Here is a 19,475-nt window from a genome sequence, read left to right on the forward strand (position 1 = left end):
ACGACGGTGCAGGAAGTGTCAGCATACATGGGAACCTTCAGTCTTGCTTTGGTTCACCACAGCCACGGAATTAAGAAGAAGCATTGTGATTTTCAGTGCAAATAAAGGAACTCATTACTGGACCCTGAACTTCAAGAACCTAGACTCTCAGCTCCCCAGCCCAGGTGCTAAGGTTAGGAGAATGAAGGTCAGAGACAGCTATTGAGTCTGAGTAGCTAAATGTCATCCTAAGATTCCAGACCAGTGCCTGGATTTATGCACATCCCAGCCTCATTTTCTCCCCATGTTTGGTGGTAACCTATTTGGCTGGTACTAGACCAGGACCATGAACTAACACCTTTCCCTCATTCCCTTCCTTCTTCATCTATGCCCCAGTTTGCATAATATCTATATCTTACTATTAGTTACTTTCTGATCAACCCACACCAGAATGCATGGATTGAGCCATGCACTGGTAGCCTGTACCTAACTCTCAAGAGGCTGAGATCTGAAGATTGGATTTGAAGCCAGCCTCTGCAGGAAAGTCCATGAGATTCTTCTCTCCTGTTAAGCAGCAAAAACCTGGCAATGGAGCTGCAGCTCCAGTGGAGTGTAACACCAGCTTTGAGTGAAAAACCTAAGGGATAGCTCTCAGGCCCTGAGTTCAGGTCCTAGTATCAACACACACACAGAGAGAGAGAGAGAGAGAGAGAGAGAGAGATTCCAGGAGCAGAAGCACCACATTAGTGTTTTTTTTCTAATCAGTCCCTAGTGAATTACGCTAGCATTCCCATCAATCTACTACAAAACCCTAGCCTGTACACGGGAGTGAAACATTAAACTTTGGCTAGAGACTCTGCCAGCATGTGCTGATGGTGATCTGTCCCTTGTCTATTCTCTAAACTGTGAGTGAGTCTACCAAGAGCATCTGCCAAGTCTGGGTAGAAGAGTCGAGTCTGGGACCATGTCCTAAGCCACAGTTCATTAGAATGGAGACCTTGAGTGCACATCAGATCTTGGAGGTCAGAGACTCTTTAACCAAGTCATGCCAGGGGAAATGAGCCCTCCAGGAAGGGCACTGAGAATGAATGCCTGTGGCTCCATGCTGAGGGTTCTCAACAGGATTTGTGCACCAGTTTGGAGAATCAAAGCTGGTTCTCACAGGCAATGTAGACCATGTGGCGTTGAGCCTGGTACCACTTCCTCTGGGAAGTCAGGTTGTGCTATGAGCATACCCTTCTGTCTCACTGCATCCTAGCAGGATTCTATATATTTCACACACTCCAGATTACTGACCTGGCTCCCAGATTACCACAGCCCCAGAGAGCCTTCACAATGCTTTAACCAGCAAGTTCCCTTTAAATGTTGTTCAAGTGGGTAATTGACTGCCCTTGATCTCAGCCATCAGGGTACACAGATTGTTGGTGGGTAAATATATGGATGGCTCCTTAAGAAATGCCACAGTGAGAAGTATGTTTAAAAGCACCAGCTATTCCTAGATGGAGAGGATCCATGCACACTCACAGACCATGACTCTAAGGGATGAGGAACCTTAAGGGGGAATTGGCAACCTATGAGCAATAAGATCAAGGAGGAATTTCAAAATGAGCTCCCTGTCTCTGCTCACATGCTCACCTTTACCCCATGGAAGCTGAGAGGCATTGTCCATCTGTGGAATCCAGAGCCTGCTTCTCTTCAGTGTAGTCTTGAATTTGTTCAGTACAAACTTCACCTCAATGCAAGTTCCTAGTATTTCAAGGGCTGCAGAAGCCACACAGCACTGAGAAAGTAGGAGAAGGGAAGGGCTCACACCCAGAGTGCTAACAACTGACTTTCTGTGACCACTGCCCCATCAGTGCCCCTCTCTTGCAGGAACAATCTTGCCCAGCCTCTCCTATGTCCCTGCCTCCTCCTTGGTAGGTCCAAACTCCTGGCTGGGCAAGGTGTAGATGAATTGTTCCTGTTGGTGGGTTTCATTGTGCTGCATAGAGGCTCAGAAACAATCCTGTGAGTCAGCCATGATGCTGGACCAACTTCCTGCTTGGCTAACCCCAGTAGCCTATGGGTTTCTGCTTCTCCCTCTGTGGATCCAGGGTGAGAATCCTGCAGGGAGCAGATGGGGTAGACAGGGACCAGGGTGAGACCTGCCACATTGTATAGAGCAGAATTTGAGCTTGGAGAAGGGAGAGAGAAATGGGCAGATGATGATAAATGATAATGTGGGAAAATTGTTCTACAAAATGCCCAGGGTGGTGATCCTATAGGTCAGAGAGGGTCAGAGATGCCTGAGGACACAAAGGAGTGAGCCCAACATGAAAGAGGTGGAGGTGCACTGACATGTTAGGGATTCTGGACATTTCACTCCTCTGTGCATTGTTGCAGCTATAACTGTAACTGCTACTGGATCTGCTAATGTAATCATCATACACACTATCCTCTGTTTCTGAGTTGGTCCCCTTCATTGCCTTTCATTCATCAAGTTGAAATGAGATGCCCCTGGGTTTCTTTCATGTAGGTATCAACAATGGACAAAGGCTTGGCTTAACTTCTAGGGCAAAAGAGGATCTGACTTGTGCCAGCTACACAGTCCCCAAGACCTTATCAGGAGCTCATGCCAGCAGAGAGTTGTATTCATCAACCTCTGATCCCCTCACCCCAGGGTGGTCCTGTTGAACTTCCCTACCTTCTCTTATTTAATGTAGTTCCCCTCACCTCGCCCAAGGTCTACTCCAACTAGATTCCCTTATCTGTTCTTGATCAGGTTGTGGCTAGTGATTCTGAGATAGTGAGTCCAAGATAACAACTATAAATATCATGAGGAGCTGGTTGTACAAATCCTGCTATTCAGAAGACCCGGGGTTTTAACTCTCCTAATTCAAGGGTCACCTTTTGACACTGCATGGCTCTGCTTCCTCATATCATTTCATGAGGGACTCCAAGCAACATGTAGGCAGCTGGTCTCTAACAGGAGCCTATGAGCAATGTTTATCCTCTCCTGTAACAACTATGAAACATGAGTGGCTGGTGGCCACAGTGAGGTCCAGGGTCAGAGTTCTCATGTTGCCAAAACTTCTTGTGTAGACAACATGGAGGTCAGTGGTATATCTTTGGACTTGGATATTGGTAAATTGATGTCACTGATGTCCACTTGTGGTTGTTATCTTGGCTTCACTCATACCAGGTGACCTGAAACTTGCTGATTCACAAATAGCTTCTGGGGCAGGAAAGTTACTTTTCTTACAAGAACAGGTCAGGTTTGTGAATTTCTACAACCCGAAGGTGATATTCAGGGAGAGAGGGTTCCAATGGTGGTGGGATCAGTACTGATGACAAAATAGCCAGGGATTGTGAGCAGGTGTTTTACAGTTATCAAATGTGACCATAAACAAAAGAGGTCTCTGTATGAGGTAGAAAAAAAACAATGTATGCAACAACCATTTAAACAATTATCATGATTGTATAAACAGGTTGATATGGACCATAAGATCATTTCCAATTGCCTCCTCGATTCTTGATCCCCAACAAAGCCAGCCAGGGTTTTCACAATTGAATAAGAGCTGTGTGACACATTAAGTGCAGCCCTATGTCTTCTTGGCATATTTTATACCTCCAGTGTGAGTTCCTTGAGGGCTGGGAATGTTCAGTCCAATCCCCAGAGTCCTGCTAGTGCCTTGTAAAAACCTGTTAGGCTGCTGGAAATGATGCTTTTTCTCCAGTACATAAGACCCAAGCTGGGAGATATTGGCTTAATGATGCTATCAAATCCCAAAGAACCACAGAGAGCCTGCCTGGTAGGAAGGTCTGGGTCAGGTCAGTGAAAACAGTGGTGTTGGAGCACAGTAATGCAGGAAGAAATTATGTGAAACCATTGAGCCTGCAGATCAGAGGAGCTTGCCAGGCTGAGCTGTGGTATGGCATAGAGCCAACAGGAGCCACAATGTGATGGGACACGCCCAACTCTCATGTGCATCTCTCTACCCACAGGCCAGGCCCCAGCCAGCCCCATCAGAACCACACACACCGAGCAGTTGCAGGGAAGCCTCAACCATGTGAAGGAGAGCAATGTGGGAGTGCACACCTTCCTGGGCATTCCCTTTGCCAAGCCACCTGTAGGACCACTGCGGTTTGCCCCTCCTGAGCCTCCTGAACCTTGGAGTGATGTGAGGGATAGCACTTCCTAACCACCCATTTACATGTGGAGTAAGAATTTCCATGGTGGGATGGGTACCCTGGCCCAGGCTTCTTGTTTCTCCCATGTAAACCCCACACTCCATTTTTTTCTGCATTGCAGCATTTCCCAGGTAGATTTTTACAATGAATTTGCTGAGATTCAGTGGGTGGAGCAACTTTACCAGGCTCATATGGATTTGCATATGAGCAGTGCTAGCACCAGGTGCTAAAGCACAGAGATATACTTGTGCCGTACCTTGGATCATGTCAATTTTTCTCTGCTACCAGAGGAAGTGTCCCTGGGAAAGGTTCACTTGGCTGTATGGACCTGGCAGAGCTCCTGGTCCAGCAGCAGATGCTGCAGATCCCTGAGGAGGGCAGCAGTGGGGGCTCCTTGACGAGAAGCCAAGCTCCACAGTCACTGTGCCAAGACAAGAGACCAGGTGGCACTGGCTAAGGAAAAGTCTATGTGCTTTCAACTATAGACATGGTGGAAGAAGAATGCAGTTCCCTGTGGTATGGATTTGGATTTCGGCAATGTCCCACTACCCTATGAACTTCATTCATTCATATTACCCTGGTGTGGTAGCAGCAACCCTGGCCAGGCTTTAATTGGCACAGAGTGAAAGTGTAAATGTCAACCCTTGTAGCCAATGCTTCTAGGAGACTCCATGAGACAGGATTTCCAAGGCTTATGGGGAGGGAAATCCAATTCCACCAACAACATGAAGGCTTCCTGGAGGTCAGAGCTCCATCCTAGCTTGAGATGGAGAGCCTCACCCAACCTAGGCATGTGGTCTACGCCATGGTTGAAAAAGACATGAGAGGGAGTTCAACAACGAGTTTAGAAGATTCCACCTAAAGGAAAAAGTGGCTCTGGAAAAGGGGGGAAAGGGGGTGCAGCTTCTGGAAGTGACAGTGCTGATAAGAAAGCTCAGGGCCCCAAAGGTGGTGGCAATGCAGTAAAGGTCAGACACATTTTGTGTGAAAAGCATGGCAAAATCATGGAAGCCATGGAAAAGTTAAGGTCTGGAATGAGATTCAATGAAGTAGCCACCCAGCACAGTGAAGATAAAGCCAGGCAAGGGGGCGACTTGGGCTGGATGAGCAGAGGGTCCATGGTGGGACCCTTTCAAGAAGCAGCTTTTGCCTTGCCTGTGAGTGGGATGGATAAACCTATATTTACGGACCCACCAGTTAAGACAAAATTTGGATACCATATTATTATGGTTGAAGGGAGAAAATAAAATCATACAACTGAATAAAAAATAAAAGAAAAAGACATGAGAAAAGACTATAAAAAAGCCACCAGTGCAGTAGAGCTTTTCAGTGGCTGGGAACAAATCTAACCTCAAGTTCAGATTTTCAACCATGAAAAGAATGCTGGAATAATTGTCTACTAGTATAACCAGGTGTCTGAAAATGCTGATATAATGAATACACAGAAGATGGGGAAGCTAACTATACCTCCCATTTCCATGTCAGAACCCTACCTTTATCTCAACATCTATTCACCTGCCAGTGCCCAGGAGAGCTCTAACTTGACTGTGAGCAAGGACTTGGTTGGTCTTAATAGAAGGATATTTTTTCTGCAAGATTACTCATACTGACAACAACAGCCTGGACTCTGAGGTGGTGTGAAACCTAATAAAAGTTTCATTATCAGGCTCCAAACACCACTTGCCAGGAAGGGTAAATCACCAATGGTAGGTGATGCAGAGTCCTAACTGCTCCCAGTTGATAGAGGTCTTGGTTCTTTAATCAAACAAGAACTCACTGTACTAACTTGAGCCCAGAACACTTACTGAGGTACCCAAGTGTTGAAAGTGAGACAATGGGAGAAATGCCCCTCTTCTTTCCACTTTAGGTGGACAAGAGAGTAAGGGCACCAATACTTCAGCTTAGAGCCATTAATTCAGACTCAGATTACTGGAGTGGACTTGTGGCCTTCACCCAGAAATAAGTCCAGGAGGTCCTGAGGGAGTTCTTTCCATGTTAGCAACTACCCATAGACAAAGCCATGGATAGTGTAATGGACAACAAAGGTAGGAATGGACCTCAATGAGAATCAATACCAGCTGTCTTGACTTTCCCAGGTGCTGGTGTGGATCCATGGTTATAGGTATGACTTCCTTGTATGATGGATCCAAGCTGGCAGCCACTGAGGATGTGGTGGTGGTTATTATACAGTATTGCCTAGGAGTCCCAGGCTTCTTCAGGTGAGCATGCGATTAAGATGGGCAATGAGGGCCAGGCAGAGTCAGGACAGCCCTATGAGACCCTTGTCTCTGCCACTTCTTAGCACTGGAGACCAGCATGCCACCGGCAACTGGGGCTTCCTAAACCAAGTGGCCGCCCCACACTGGGTCCAGCAGAATATCGCCCACTTTGGAGGCAACCCTGACCGTGTCACCAATTTTGGCGAGTCTGCAGGTGGTACAAGTGTGTCCTCACATGTCATGTCCCCCATGTCCCAAGGACTCTTCCATGGTGCCATCATGGAGAGTGGGGTGGCCCTGCTGCCAGACCTCATCTCCAGCAACTCTGAACCAGTCTCCTCAGTGAGTGCCCTCAGCTGCTCTGATCCAAATTTACCCTAAAAGTCCCCGATTCACTCTGCTTGCTTGGGACTAAAAGGACCATGGAGGTAACTTGGGAAATTCTTGGGAAGTGCTAAAGGCTCAAGGATAGAATCCATATCTCTCAGCCTCACAGAGCCTGAGTATGGTCTGTGGCCCAGCAGTCTACACCCAAGATTCTCCCATGTGGACCTAATCTTGTAAGCAGAGAGGATGGCCCCTCCTGCCAAGCTTCCTGAACATCGCAAAAGTAGGAACAATTTCACACCTACAGTAATCCACACACTATACCTAAGAGATCTAGAGTAACTTGCATCAGTCTGGGTCTAGGCAAACCTCTCTGGCTACTTCAAAGGGTGAGGCAGCCCTGTCTGGTTGCTTTCTAGATGGTAGCCAACCTGTCTGCCTGTGAGCAGGTGAACTCAGAGACCCTGGTACGCTGCCTGTGGGCCAAGAGTGAAGAGGAAATGCTGGCTATTACCAAGGTCAGGCTGAATGGTGTGGTGGGGGTCAGGCAGGGGAACTTGCCCTCTTCTCCATGAGGGGAAAAGGAATGCAGGGAGAGAAACATCAGTCCTAATACTGTGTACTAATAAATCTCTTCTTGTAGCTCTGGATAGGAAAGGAAGAACAAGGTAGGCTATCTCAAGTTTTGTACTACTTCTGATATGTATAGGAGAGAATTCTGGGGAGACTTGGGATGGGGTTGACATAGGAAGAGGATAATAGAAAATATATGTTATGTGATCTCAAGTCCTGATCATGGATGCCTCCTCAGACCTTCAAAGTGCTCATCACCAGAGGTGCTCATTACAGTCAATGCTCCATTCTCAATTTCTAGGATGAGTTTTGAGGTTTTGACCCTGGAGTGGTGGATGGGGCCTTCCCACTCAGGCACCCAAGGAGCTGCTGGCCTCTGCTGACCCTGTCCCTAGCATCATTGATGTCAACAATGTTGAGTATGGCTGGCTTCTTCCCCTGGTGAGACCTAGTTATAAATTATTAGCAGTCTAGGGAGCCCATCTGCCAAGTGTATGAGTGGCAGGAGGTGCAGGATAGAACAGGACATGATAATTTTATGATCAAGCCAACCCAAACTTAAACTGTCTCCCCACCAATCAGATATGGGGACTTGCTGAATAAACAGAAAGACCTTGCTAGTTGTTATGCAAAACACAGTAGGACTCATGTTAAGGATCAGGACACCTGCACCAACAGATTGGGCATCTCAAGATATTTGGTAACACTGTAACCTCCAGGAATACAGGATGAGATATGTATTTCTGGCAGGGTTACTCCAGTTGGCTCTTTCCTCCCTCTACTAATCTCCCAGTCCAGGTGCCAGCTCCCCACCCAGAGGCTGCCTCCTCCCTGCCACTGCACAACCTGCCTAGCCTGACTCTCTCTGATCTTCTTGGCACAGAACTTGCCTGCTGAGTGTGCTCACCTGCTGATGGAAGAGTACATGGGGGACACCGAGGCCCCCCAGACCTCCCAAGCCCAGTTACAAGACATGATGAGGATTTCATGTTTGTGATGCCTGCACTGCAAGTAGCACATTTTCAGTGTGAGTACATCTGTAGCAGAGTCCTGACTACACAGTGGACAGCTCAGAACTGTAATCCCATGGCAGCTCTGTAGTATCCAAGTCCCCACGCTTGTCTTTCTCAAGATCCCAATGCCAGACACTTGATGTCCCACATGTCAACAAATTCCAGCCGTAGGTATTGATCATTCTGGTCAAACATGGGCCAGTGGAGCAGATCCTCGCTGTTGAGGTTCCTATGGACACACCCCAGGAGGAGGGGGTGTGAGGGTCATTCTCAGTCCTTGTGAGCCTGGACCCACCCACCTCATTAGGGTCATGCCAAGCAGCCCAAACATCAGGAGTGGGGTGGCCGGGAATCAGAGAAACTTTTCTGATATAGGAAAACAAGGCCCTCCCACTAGTGTCTGTTCCATATGGATCTGAGCCACCTTACAGAGTGAGTACAGATGTTTCCACAAAACTATCTCTGTGCACTGTTCTGTGTGAGTGAGCCCTGGGGTTTGAGGGGGAGCTATCACATAATTAAAGATCATGCATGTTCATAAGGTTGCCCCAAGGGGATCACTAGGTGGATCCCATTCCAGACAGTCAGGGTTAGATATATTATCTTGCCCATTCCAGGTAAAGTTGGCCCAGTATTTCACCATCTTCCTGCTCAGTAGCTCCTTCTCAGAAAAGTCATCTGCACAGAGGAGAACAAGCATCCCCACTTGAAACAATTTCAGGATGTCTACCGCTGCTCTCCACCCTCTATTCAACTGTGGTCTGATCCTCCATACCAGGCCTGATCCTCTCCCTCTGCCCACCCAGTTTCAAACACTCCCATTGTACAACCTTCCATTACCCATCCCAGCCTCCAGCTGAATATACCAGTGTGTATTCCTGGACGAGAGGACATTTCTACCCTCAGTCCTGGGGAACAATTAAGGCAGATTCATCATTTCCTATCATCAAGTCTGTACCCATGCCTTAAACCTTATTGCAGGTGGGGACAGTGTTGGGAGCACAGGCTGCTTGGGAAAAGGCTTGGATTCTAAACACCTGCAGATTTTTGAATGGTAATATTTTGCACACTTGATCTTGTCCTCTCTCTGAGTTTAGGTAGACCATGAGGAGAATCACCTACAAGGATTCTAGTGTGGCGCATTCCACCTTATGGAAACAAAAAAGACTCACAGCTTCTGCCATACAAGGAGGACCCAAAGACAAAGTCAACCTCATTGCCATGGCCAGCCCTCACATGCAGGGGCTTGAGGTCCTGTATGAGGCCATGAGGATGTTGGAACTCACACAAGTAGACAGGTGCATGGGAACCTGGAGGTATAGACAAATTATGATATAGTGACCCCTCAGTTGGAGTTGTCCTTGCTCCTCTTTGGTGATAAGATAGCTAGGTTGAAGCTGGCTGGAATCTGGTCTGTGAAGTGAGAAGCCTCAGGCAGGAGGAGGCCTTGCAAAGACCAGAGGTGCTCATCACAGTCAGTGATACATTCTCTGATTTTGAGGATGGGCTTTGAAGCCAAGAATTGTATATCCCTGCCATCTTCCTGGTGACCCCAATGGGAAAAGCTTTGGTTAAATCATGGCTTGAATTTCCCATCTATGTTATCTTAGACTAGAAACTGAAGGTCTAAGTTTCCTCTTCTGAAAAGTGCCAGTGATGCCTGTGTCTTAAAGGGCCAGGCCCTGAAGACCTCTTGGCTGAAGTTCTGGACCAAGACCCTGCCCCAGAAGATCTAGGAGCTCAAGGGGACTGAAGAGAAGCACAAAGAGCTGTAGGGGTCTATGTCAGGAGGACTGGGCTTGAGTATACAAAGGGTCAGCAGGAGGTGCTCACACATTTACCAGGAAATAGGAACTGACTCTATCATTCACTTAGCCGTTCATTTCCTCTTTTTTCTGCCAGCCACCTAACCAGCCAATCCTATGAACACTGCCTGCACGATAGTCATGACCAACTTGCCTGAGCACTCTCTTGTTAGACACACTCAATAAATGCCCCCATGGCTGGATGAGCCTCTCTGGTGATTACTGACCTCGGTTCCCCACTGGCCTGGGCCTCTTGCTTCCTTGCTCATCTTGTCTCCCCCATCTCTGTTTACTCCAAGACACCAGCCCCTCTTGAAATGAAGAACTATCAATCATGTTACCACTACCCCAGGGTCAAATGCCCATGTTGATCCTTCGGTAAGCCCCATTTTTTTCTTTAACTTCCAAGTAGATAGCAATTAGGCCAATTTTTTTTCTAAGTGTCTCTAAGACCCACACATACACATACACACATGTGCACAAAGTGCTTTGTTATGGACTAGTTTATTTTCAATTAAATTCACCCATTTACCTGTATAGTTTGGTAAATCTGAACATATATATGAGACATACATCCACTCTTAAATCATGTGTTAGACTGTTTCTTTCATCCTAAGAACTTCCTTCACATTCCTCACAGTTAATTATTTCCTTTCACTTGGGTTTTTTAAAACACCAAATTGTATTTGTTTGTTTCTTATTCCAGTACTAGGACTTGAACTCAGGGCTTTGCCTTCTCATTTGACTTTTCCTACTCAATGCTGGACCTTTATCACTTGTGCCAACCTACACTTCTGGCTTGCTCCTGGTTAATTGCATGTAAGAGTCTCAAACTTTTCTGCCTGGGCTGGCTTTGAGTCTTGATCTTCAGATCTCAGCATCCTGTGTTGCTAGGATTATAGGTAAGAGTCATTACTGCTTGTCAATTGTTTTTTAGTTGCTATATAGAATATGTGTGTGTGGGTGTATCTAATCCCTTACATATATTCACATACACATATATGTACATATATATGGGAAAATAATAGCCCAACGTGGCATATCACATTAAAGGCGTTATTAGTGGTTTATAATCATTATGATAAATACTTTCAGAATCAAGTATACTTCCTTTCTTTTATTGAGGAGTGCTTCTGTGAATGCACACACCACTTTCATCCACCCACAAGTGATATATATCTAAGCATAACACATACTTTGCTCTTTTATCTTCTTGCTTTTTTTTTATTGGTGGTGAGGCTTTAACTCACAGCCTGGGCACGGTCCCTAAGCTTTTGTGCTCCTGCTATAAGCCACAGCTCCTCTTCTATCTGCTATTTTTAATCAAGATATTTAGAACACTTTCAAACCCAACTTTATGGATATGTATGCTTTCATTTATACTGGATTCTACTCTGGGTTTTTTCATTGCTTGATTGGAGATAAAACTGTCACCAAATGGCTTTGAACCAGGATCCTCAGATCTCAGCCTCCTGAGAAGTTAGGGTTGCAGGTATAGTCACCATCATTCAGCATGTGTCTCTGTTTCTCTCTGTCTGTGTCTGCCTCTCTCTCTTTCTCCTTCTTACTTTTTTCTTGCTCTAGGTCTGTCTCTTTCTCTCTGTCTATCCTGGACCCTCTCCTCATCTTTGTCCAGATCACTAGGTATATGTAAATTTTCATTAACCTCCTCAAAGATACAGAAATGCTCCTAAAACCCTTTCATTCCATGTTTTTACTATTAGCCTGGTTATTTGGATGCCAGGGTCTCTGAATGATGGTTCAGGAAGTGGCAGGGCACCCGAGGACCTTCAGCCCTGCAGTGGTGCACAGCCACGGTATTAAGAAGAAACATTATGATGTTCAGTTAAAATAAGTGAACTTGTTACTCAACCCTGAACATCAAGGACCTAGATTCTCAGCCCCTCAGCTCAAGTGCTAATTAGATTAGGAAACAAAGGTCAGAGAGCTATTGAGTCTGATTAGCCAAATGTCCTTATCCTGAGGTTCCAGACCAGTGTCTTGATTTACTAACACTCCAGCCTTACTTTCTCCCCTTATCCAGCAGTAACCCATTTGGCTGGTGCCAGGTCAGGACCTTGTACCATGTTATGCAAGAATTTAATCAGAAGAAACAGAGAAGCCATATCTTCAAAGGTCCAATTGGGAGTCTCTATTGGAAAGCTGGCAACTGCAAGTGGACTCCGGTCTTACAGACCTAAAGCCCAGAATGTAGCTTACACAAGGTTCTTAAAGACAAAAACCACATTTTGGGGTTGGCGACCCAACCCAACTAAGTAAACTATATAGGGAATTACTCAGTGGCAAGCAAAGCTTTCCATCTAGGGAAGCTGTTTCAGGGTGAGCAAATCAAACCACCAAGGGACATGATCAAGGGTAAGCATTCTCTGTAGCAAAGCTTTCCTGGGGCTAAATATCTGCAATTCAAAGAATGGCATATCTAATTTCTATGCAGTTTTGGAGCTGTGAAAGGTCCCCACCACCCAGCAAGGTGCCAGGATGGCTGTGAGGACAAGGCATGTCACTTAGAACCAGTATCCTTATTTCACTAACACCCTGTTTCAATCCCTCCTTTCTTCAGCTATGATCCAGTTTGCATGGTATCTATATCTATATCTCACTATTAGTTACTTTCTTACCAACTCCTACCAGAATGCATGGGTGGAGCCACACGAGGGTGAGCTGTACTTAACTGTCAAGAGATTGAGCTCTGAAGATTGCAGTTTGAAACCACCTTAGGAAGGAAAATCTATTAGATTCTTATCTTCAGATAATCAGCAAAAGCTAGAAATGGAGCTGTAGCTCCAGTGGAGTTCAGCACCAGCCTTGAGTGAAAAAGCTAAGTTGAAGCCCCCATAACACACACACACACACACATACACACACACACACACACACACACACACAGAGAGAGAGAGAGAAAGAAGAAAGAGAGAGAGAGAGAGAGAGAATATCCAGGGACAGAAGAACCAAATTAGTTACCTTCTTATCAGCCCCTACCATTCTCATGAACCTACTACAAAACCCTAGCATGTAAGCAGGAGAGAATCTTTAAGCTTTAGCTAGAGACTCTGCAATAAACATGTGCTGATGGTGATCTGTCCCTTTGTCTATTCTCCAAACTATGTCTGACAAGAATATTTGCTCGAGTCTGGGTAGAATGGTCTGGGACCAGGTCCTGGGCCAGAGTTCATTAGATTGGAGACCTTGAGTATATACATCAACCCTTGTATCTAGAATGGAGTTCAGAGAATCTTTATCTAAGTCATGCTAGGAGAAATGAGTCCTACAGGAAGTGTATTAAGAAGAAGAGCCGTCGCGCCAAGCTGTAGGTTCAGTTGGATTATACACTGGATTGAAGAATCAAAGCTGGTTTTCACTGGCACCATTTCCTCTGGGAAGTCAGGCTGGGCAGCAGCTCTTGGGAACTGCTGTCTCACTCCATCCTGGCAGGATCTTTGTGTTTCACACATTCCTGATTACAGACCTGCTCCTAGATTAACACAGGCCCAGAGACCCCTGTCTCCTTGCAGTGCTGCAACCAGCAGGTTCCTTTTAAATTATTTTCATGTGGGTAAATGACTACCCTTGATCTCAGACACCAGGGTGGGTGACCACAGGTTGGAGGGGAATGGGTCCTTAATAAATGCCACAGATGGGGGCTGGGAAGGTAACTCAGTGGTAGAGTGTTTGCCTTGCATACATGAGGCCCAGAAGTGGTATTGTGGCCCAAGTGGTAGAGTGCTAACCTTGAGCTGAAGAGCTGAGGGACAGTGCCCAGGCCCAGAGTTCAGGCCCCATGACCAACAACAACAACAAAAAAAAAAAGTCACAGAAATAAGTAGGTTTAAAGGGACCAGCCGTTCCATTTAGGAAGGCATCCATGAAGACCCTCAGACCATGACTCTAAGGGATGAGGAACTTGAGGGGAATTGGTAATCTATGAACAATGAGATCAAGGGGGAATTTCAACATGAGCACTGGGATAGCTCCCTGTCTCTGGAAGGTAGGGGGCATTATGTATCTGTGGGATCCTGAGCCTGCTTCTCTGAAGACCAGCCCTGAATTTCTCCAGTACAAACCTTCACTTCAGTGACAGTTCCCAGTATCTCCAGGGCTGCAGAAGCCACACAGCACCTCTGGAGGAGGACAAAGGAAAAATAGGAAGGGAAGGGCTCACACCCAGAGTGCTGACCACTGACTTCCTGTGCCCACTATCCCATCTATGCCCCTCTCCTGCAGGATCAACTTTGCCCAGCCTCTCCTATGTCCCCACCTACTCCCTGTCTGGGCAAAGTCTAGGTGAATTGTTCCTGTTGATGAGTCACAGTGTGCTGCATAAAGGCACAGAAACCATCCTTGCGAGCCAGCCATGATGCTGCACCAACTTCCTGCTTTGCAGACTGCAGTGGTCTGTGGGCTCCTGCTTCTTCCAATCCTGATCCAGGGTAAAACACCTGCAGGGGACATGGGGGAAGGGGGACAGGGACCTGGATGAGATCTGCTACCTTGTGTAGAGCAGAGTTTGAACTTGGAGATGAGAAAGAGGAAGGAACATGTGGAGATGACAGATAGTGTGGGGAAAATGTGCTATTTCCGCCACCACAAAATGCCCACGATGATGATCATATAGCTCAGAGAGGGTCATAGGTGCCCGAGGACACAGAGGAGTGAGCCCCAAATGAAAGAGTCTGAGATGTACTGACATGTGCCAAGCAGACTCGGGGATTCTGGACATTTCCCTCTTGTGTGTGTTGTGGCAGCAGTAGCTGTAACTGCTCCTGCATCTGCTCATGTAATTGTTATTCACACTATCTTCTGTCCCCAATTGGGTCTCCTTTATCCCTACAAAAGTATCTTGGCATGATCCAATAGGCCCCAGCAAATGTTTCTGGTTCTGGAAGAGCTCTACCTCCCCATGAAGTTGAATTGAGATGCCACTGGGTTTCTTTCACCTAGGTATCAACTCTGGAAAAAGGTTTGGCTTAGCTCTTAGGACAAAGGGAATATGCCCTGTGTCTAGCACAAAGTCCTCAGGCCCTTATCAGAGAATTATATCCAGAAATATTGTGCAACCTTTGATACCCTCACCCCAGACCAAGCTAGAGTGGACCCCGATTAATTCCCTACCCTCTCCTATTTAATCTGCCCTAAGGAGTCCCCTCACTCACCCAAGGCCTACTCCTACCAGATTCCCTCCCTTACCTGTGCTTTTTTTTTTTGCCAGTCCCGGGACTTGAACTCAGGGCCTGGGCACTGTTTCTGAGCATCTTTTGTTCAAGGCTAGCACTCTACCATTTGGGCCACAGCAATGCCAATTCCAGTTTTTTCTGTTTTTCTGTTGAGGAATCCAAGCCAGGGCTTCACAGATGCTAGGGAAGCACTACCACTAAGCCACATTCCGAGCCCCTTACCTGCTCTTGATCAGGCTCTTGCTAGTGATTCTGAAACAGTGAGTCCAAAATAACAACTACAAATATCAGGAGAAGTTAGTTGTGCAAATCTTGCTATACAGAAGACCCAGGGTTTTAAATCTCCTAATTCAAGGGTCACTTTTTGCCTCTGCATGGCTCAGGTTCCTCATAACATTTCATGAAGGGCTTGAAGCAACATGTAGGTAGCTGGTCTCTAACAGGAACCTATGAGCAATGTTTACCCTTTCCTGTAACAACTATGAAGCATGAGCAGCTGGTGGCCACAGTGAGATCCAGGATCACTGTTCACATCTAGTCAAAACTTCTTGCGAGCTGGGCACTGGTAGCTCACGCCTGTAATCCTAGCTACTCAGGAGGCTGAGATCTGAGGATCATGGTTCAAAGCCAGCCCAGGCAGAAAAGTCCATGAGACTCTTATCTCCAATAAACCACTAGAAAGTTGGCAGTGGCTCTGTGGCTCAAGCAGTAGAGCGCTCACCTTGAGCTGAAGAGCTGAGGGACAACACCCAGGCTCAGAGTTCAAGCCCCACGACCAACCAAAAAAAAAAAAAAAACTCTTGCAGAGACAACATGGAAGTCAGTGGTATGTCTTTGGACTTGGAAAGATATTGGGAAATTGCTGTCTGTGGTGTCTATTTGTGGTTGCTATCTTGGTTTCAGCCATACCAGGCAACATGAAACTTAACTGATTCACAAATAGCTCCCAGACAGTGCTTAGGGGCATAGAGTTACTTTTTGTATACAAACAGGTCAGATTCATGAATTTCTGCCTGAATTTCAACCTGAAGGTGATAATAAGGGAAAGATGGCTCCAGTAGAGGTGGAATTGGTACTGATGACAAAATAGCCAGAGATTGTGGCTCTGACTGGATATCTTAAAACATCTGAAGGAGCAGGAATTTTGGGACTACCAAGTGTGAGCATACACAAAAGGGGTCTCTGTCTTAAGTTAGGGGAAATATAACCAATACATGCATTATCCACTTAAACAACTATCATGATAGTTCAAACTAAGTTGATGTGGGCCATAAGATGATTTCCAATGGCCTCTTCCCTCTTCAATCCCCAACACAAGCCAGCCAGGGTTTTCACGAAGTAATCAAAGCTGTGTGACTCTCTCCTTGAGGCCCTCTTCTTGGCATTTTTTACACCTCCAGTGTGAGTTCCTTGAGAATTGTTAGTTCCTGGTAGTTCCTAGTGAAACCTCTTAGGTTGCTGGAAAGGATGCTTATTCTTCTATCACCTAAGACCCAACCTGGAAGCTCCTAGGGCTTAATGATGCTATCAAGTCCCAAAGAACCTCAGGGATCCTGCCTGGTTACAAGTTCTGAGTCAGGTCCAGTGCATATACTAGTGCTGGAGCACAATCATGCAGGAAGAAAGTATATGAAGCCATTGAACCTGCACATCAGAGGACCTTGTCAGGCTGAGCTGTAGGTGGCATAGAGCCAACAGGAGACACAATGTGAGTGGCAGCTGAGGGGGCACACCCAACGCTCATGTGCATCTCTCCACCCACAGGCCAGGATCCAGCCAGCCCCATCAAGATCACACACACCGGGCAGGTACGGGGCAGCCTTGTCCATGTGAATGACACCAATGTGGGAGTGCACACCTTCCTAGGCATTCCCTTTGCCAAGCCACCTGTAAGACCACTGTGGTTTGCCCCTCCAGAGCCCCCTGAACCTTGGAGTGGTGTGAGGGATGCCACCTCCTACCCAGCCATGTAAGTCCTTTCGGGGTGAGAATTTCTGTGGTGGGATGGGCACCTGGTCCCAGGCTGAGTTTTTCTCCCATGTAAACCCCACACTCCATTTCCTTCTGCATTGTAGAATTTCCCATGTTGATTTTTCCAATGAATGTGGCTGTGATTCAGTTTTGCCAGGCTCATTTTTCTGGCTTTGCATATGATCAGTGCCATAACACAGAAATATACTTAAGTCAGGACTTGGATTATGCCAATTGTTCTTTGCCACAAGAGAAGGCATCCCTGGGAAACATTTGCCTTGGCTGTATGGACCTGACAAACTCATGGTCCAGCAGCAGATGCTACAGACCACAAAGGAGGACAGAAAGAGGAGAAAGCAAGCTTCATAGTCACTGTGCCAACTCAAAGGGCCAGGTGCCACTGGCTGAGGAAACATCTATGTGCTTCCAACTGGAGACATAGTAGAAGGAATATGGTCTGGATTTGAATTTCAGCAATGTCTCACTACCCTATGGGTAACTGACCTTCATTCATTCATTCTATCCTGATGTGGTGGTAGTAACCCTGGCTAGGCTTTAATTGGCACATAGAGAAGGAGTAAATGTCAACCCTTGCAGACAATGCTTCTAGGAGACTCTATGAGTCAAGATTTCCAAGCCTTAAGGAAGAGAAATCCAATGACCCCAAACAATGTGAAGGTTCCCTGGAGGTGAGAGCTTCATCCTAGCTTGAGATGGGGAGTCTCTCCCATCCCAAGCCTGAGGCTTGAACTTTGGTTGGAAGAGACATGAGAGAAGATTCTTCATAACAGGCACCAGTGCAGCACAGGTTCATAGTGGCTGGGAACAAATCTAGCTTCCAGGTCAGATTTGTGACTATGATACAAATGCTGGAATAATTTTCTATTATTATAACCAGGTGTCTGCAAGATGCTAGTACAATTAATACACTGATTACGATTATCTTGAACCTCAATATACCTCCCTTCTCCACATCTGAAGACTGCCTTTACCTCAATATCTATTCACCTGCCAGTGCCAATGAGAGCTCTGCCCTACCTGTGAGTATCAGAATTTGGCTAGCCTTGGTGGGAGGACATTTCTTCTTCAAGACTATTAGTAGTGGGAAGAAGAGCCTAAGATCTGAGGCAGTGTGGAACCTAATGAGAAGTTTCATTGCCAGGTTCCAAAAACTAGTCACCCAGGCTGGGAAGGTGGCTCAGTAGTAGAGTGCTTGCCTTGCATGCATGAGGCCCTGGGTTCGATTCCTCAGCACCACATAAACAAAAAGAAAAAAGCTGGAAGTGGCGCTGTGGCTCAAGTGGTAGAGCGCTAGCCCTGAGCTGAAGAGCTGAGGGACAGAACCCAGGCCCAGAGTTTAGGCCCCACGACCGGACCCAAAAAAAAAAAAACAAAAGCAAAAACAAAAATCTAGTCACCCGGGCAGGGTAACATAACTGGTATAGGGATGCAGAGTCCTAGGTGCTCCTAAATGTTAGATGCCTTGGCTCTTTAACCAAACAAGAACTCATTCTATCAACCTGAGCCCAGAAGACTCCCTGAGGAACCCATGTGCTGAACTTTGAGATCACCCAACTTGAGGAATATCTATTGTGCCAATGTTAGTATGTGATCCTTTTGACTCATATTAAAGTGAGACAATCAGGGAAATGCCCCTTTTCTTTCCACTTTAGATGGGTAAGAAAGTAAGGACACCAATGCTCCAGTCTTGGAGATATTAATTCATACTTGGATTCCTGGAGTTGACCTCAAGGATAGTGATTGACCTTGCCACCCTCACCCAGAAGGTTCCTGACAGTCCTTTCTATGTTGGCAAGTGCCCACAGCCAAAGCCATGGACAGTGTAACAGACAGCAGAGGTAGGACTGGGGATGGATGAGAATCTATGACAGCTGTCTTGACTATGCCAGGTAATGGTGTGGATCCATGGTGGTGGACTGGTTATGGGCATGGCTTCCTTATATGATGGATCCAGGCTGGCGGCCACTGAGAATGTGGTGGTGGTCACCATCCAGTACCGCCTGGGAGTCCTGGGCTTCTTCAGGTGAGTGTGGGATTGAGTTGGGCAATAAGAGCCAAGCAGAGCCAGGATAGTCCTATGACCCTTGTCTCTGCCACTTCTCAGCACTGGAGACCAGCATGCCACTGGAAACTGAGGCTTCCTGGACCAGGTGGCGGCCCTACTCTGGGTCCAACAGAATATCGCCCACTTTGGAGGCAACCCCA

The 19,475-nt window shown here is 46.6% G+C and overlaps 1 protein-coding gene and 1 pseudogene across 1 annotated transcript in view; both read left to right on the top strand.

Annotated features, from left to right (window-relative positions):
• The window catches only part of LOC105983011 (cocaine esterase-like), a 246,879-nt gene that overhangs the window by 169,952 nt on the left and 57,452 nt on the right, over positions 1-19,475 (top strand). The gene's annotated exons all lie outside the window — the stretch shown is intronic.
• On the top strand, positions 1,998-19,405 carry LOC105982932 (annotated as a pseudogene).

The sequence above is a fragment of the Dipodomys ordii genome, unplaced genomic scaffold, assembly GCF_000151885.1.
Source record: "Dipodomys ordii isolate 6190 unplaced genomic scaffold, Dord_2.0 Scaffold18, whole genome shotgun sequence".
Classification (NCBI taxonomy): domain Eukaryota; kingdom Metazoa; phylum Chordata; class Mammalia; order Rodentia; family Heteromyidae; genus Dipodomys; species Dipodomys ordii.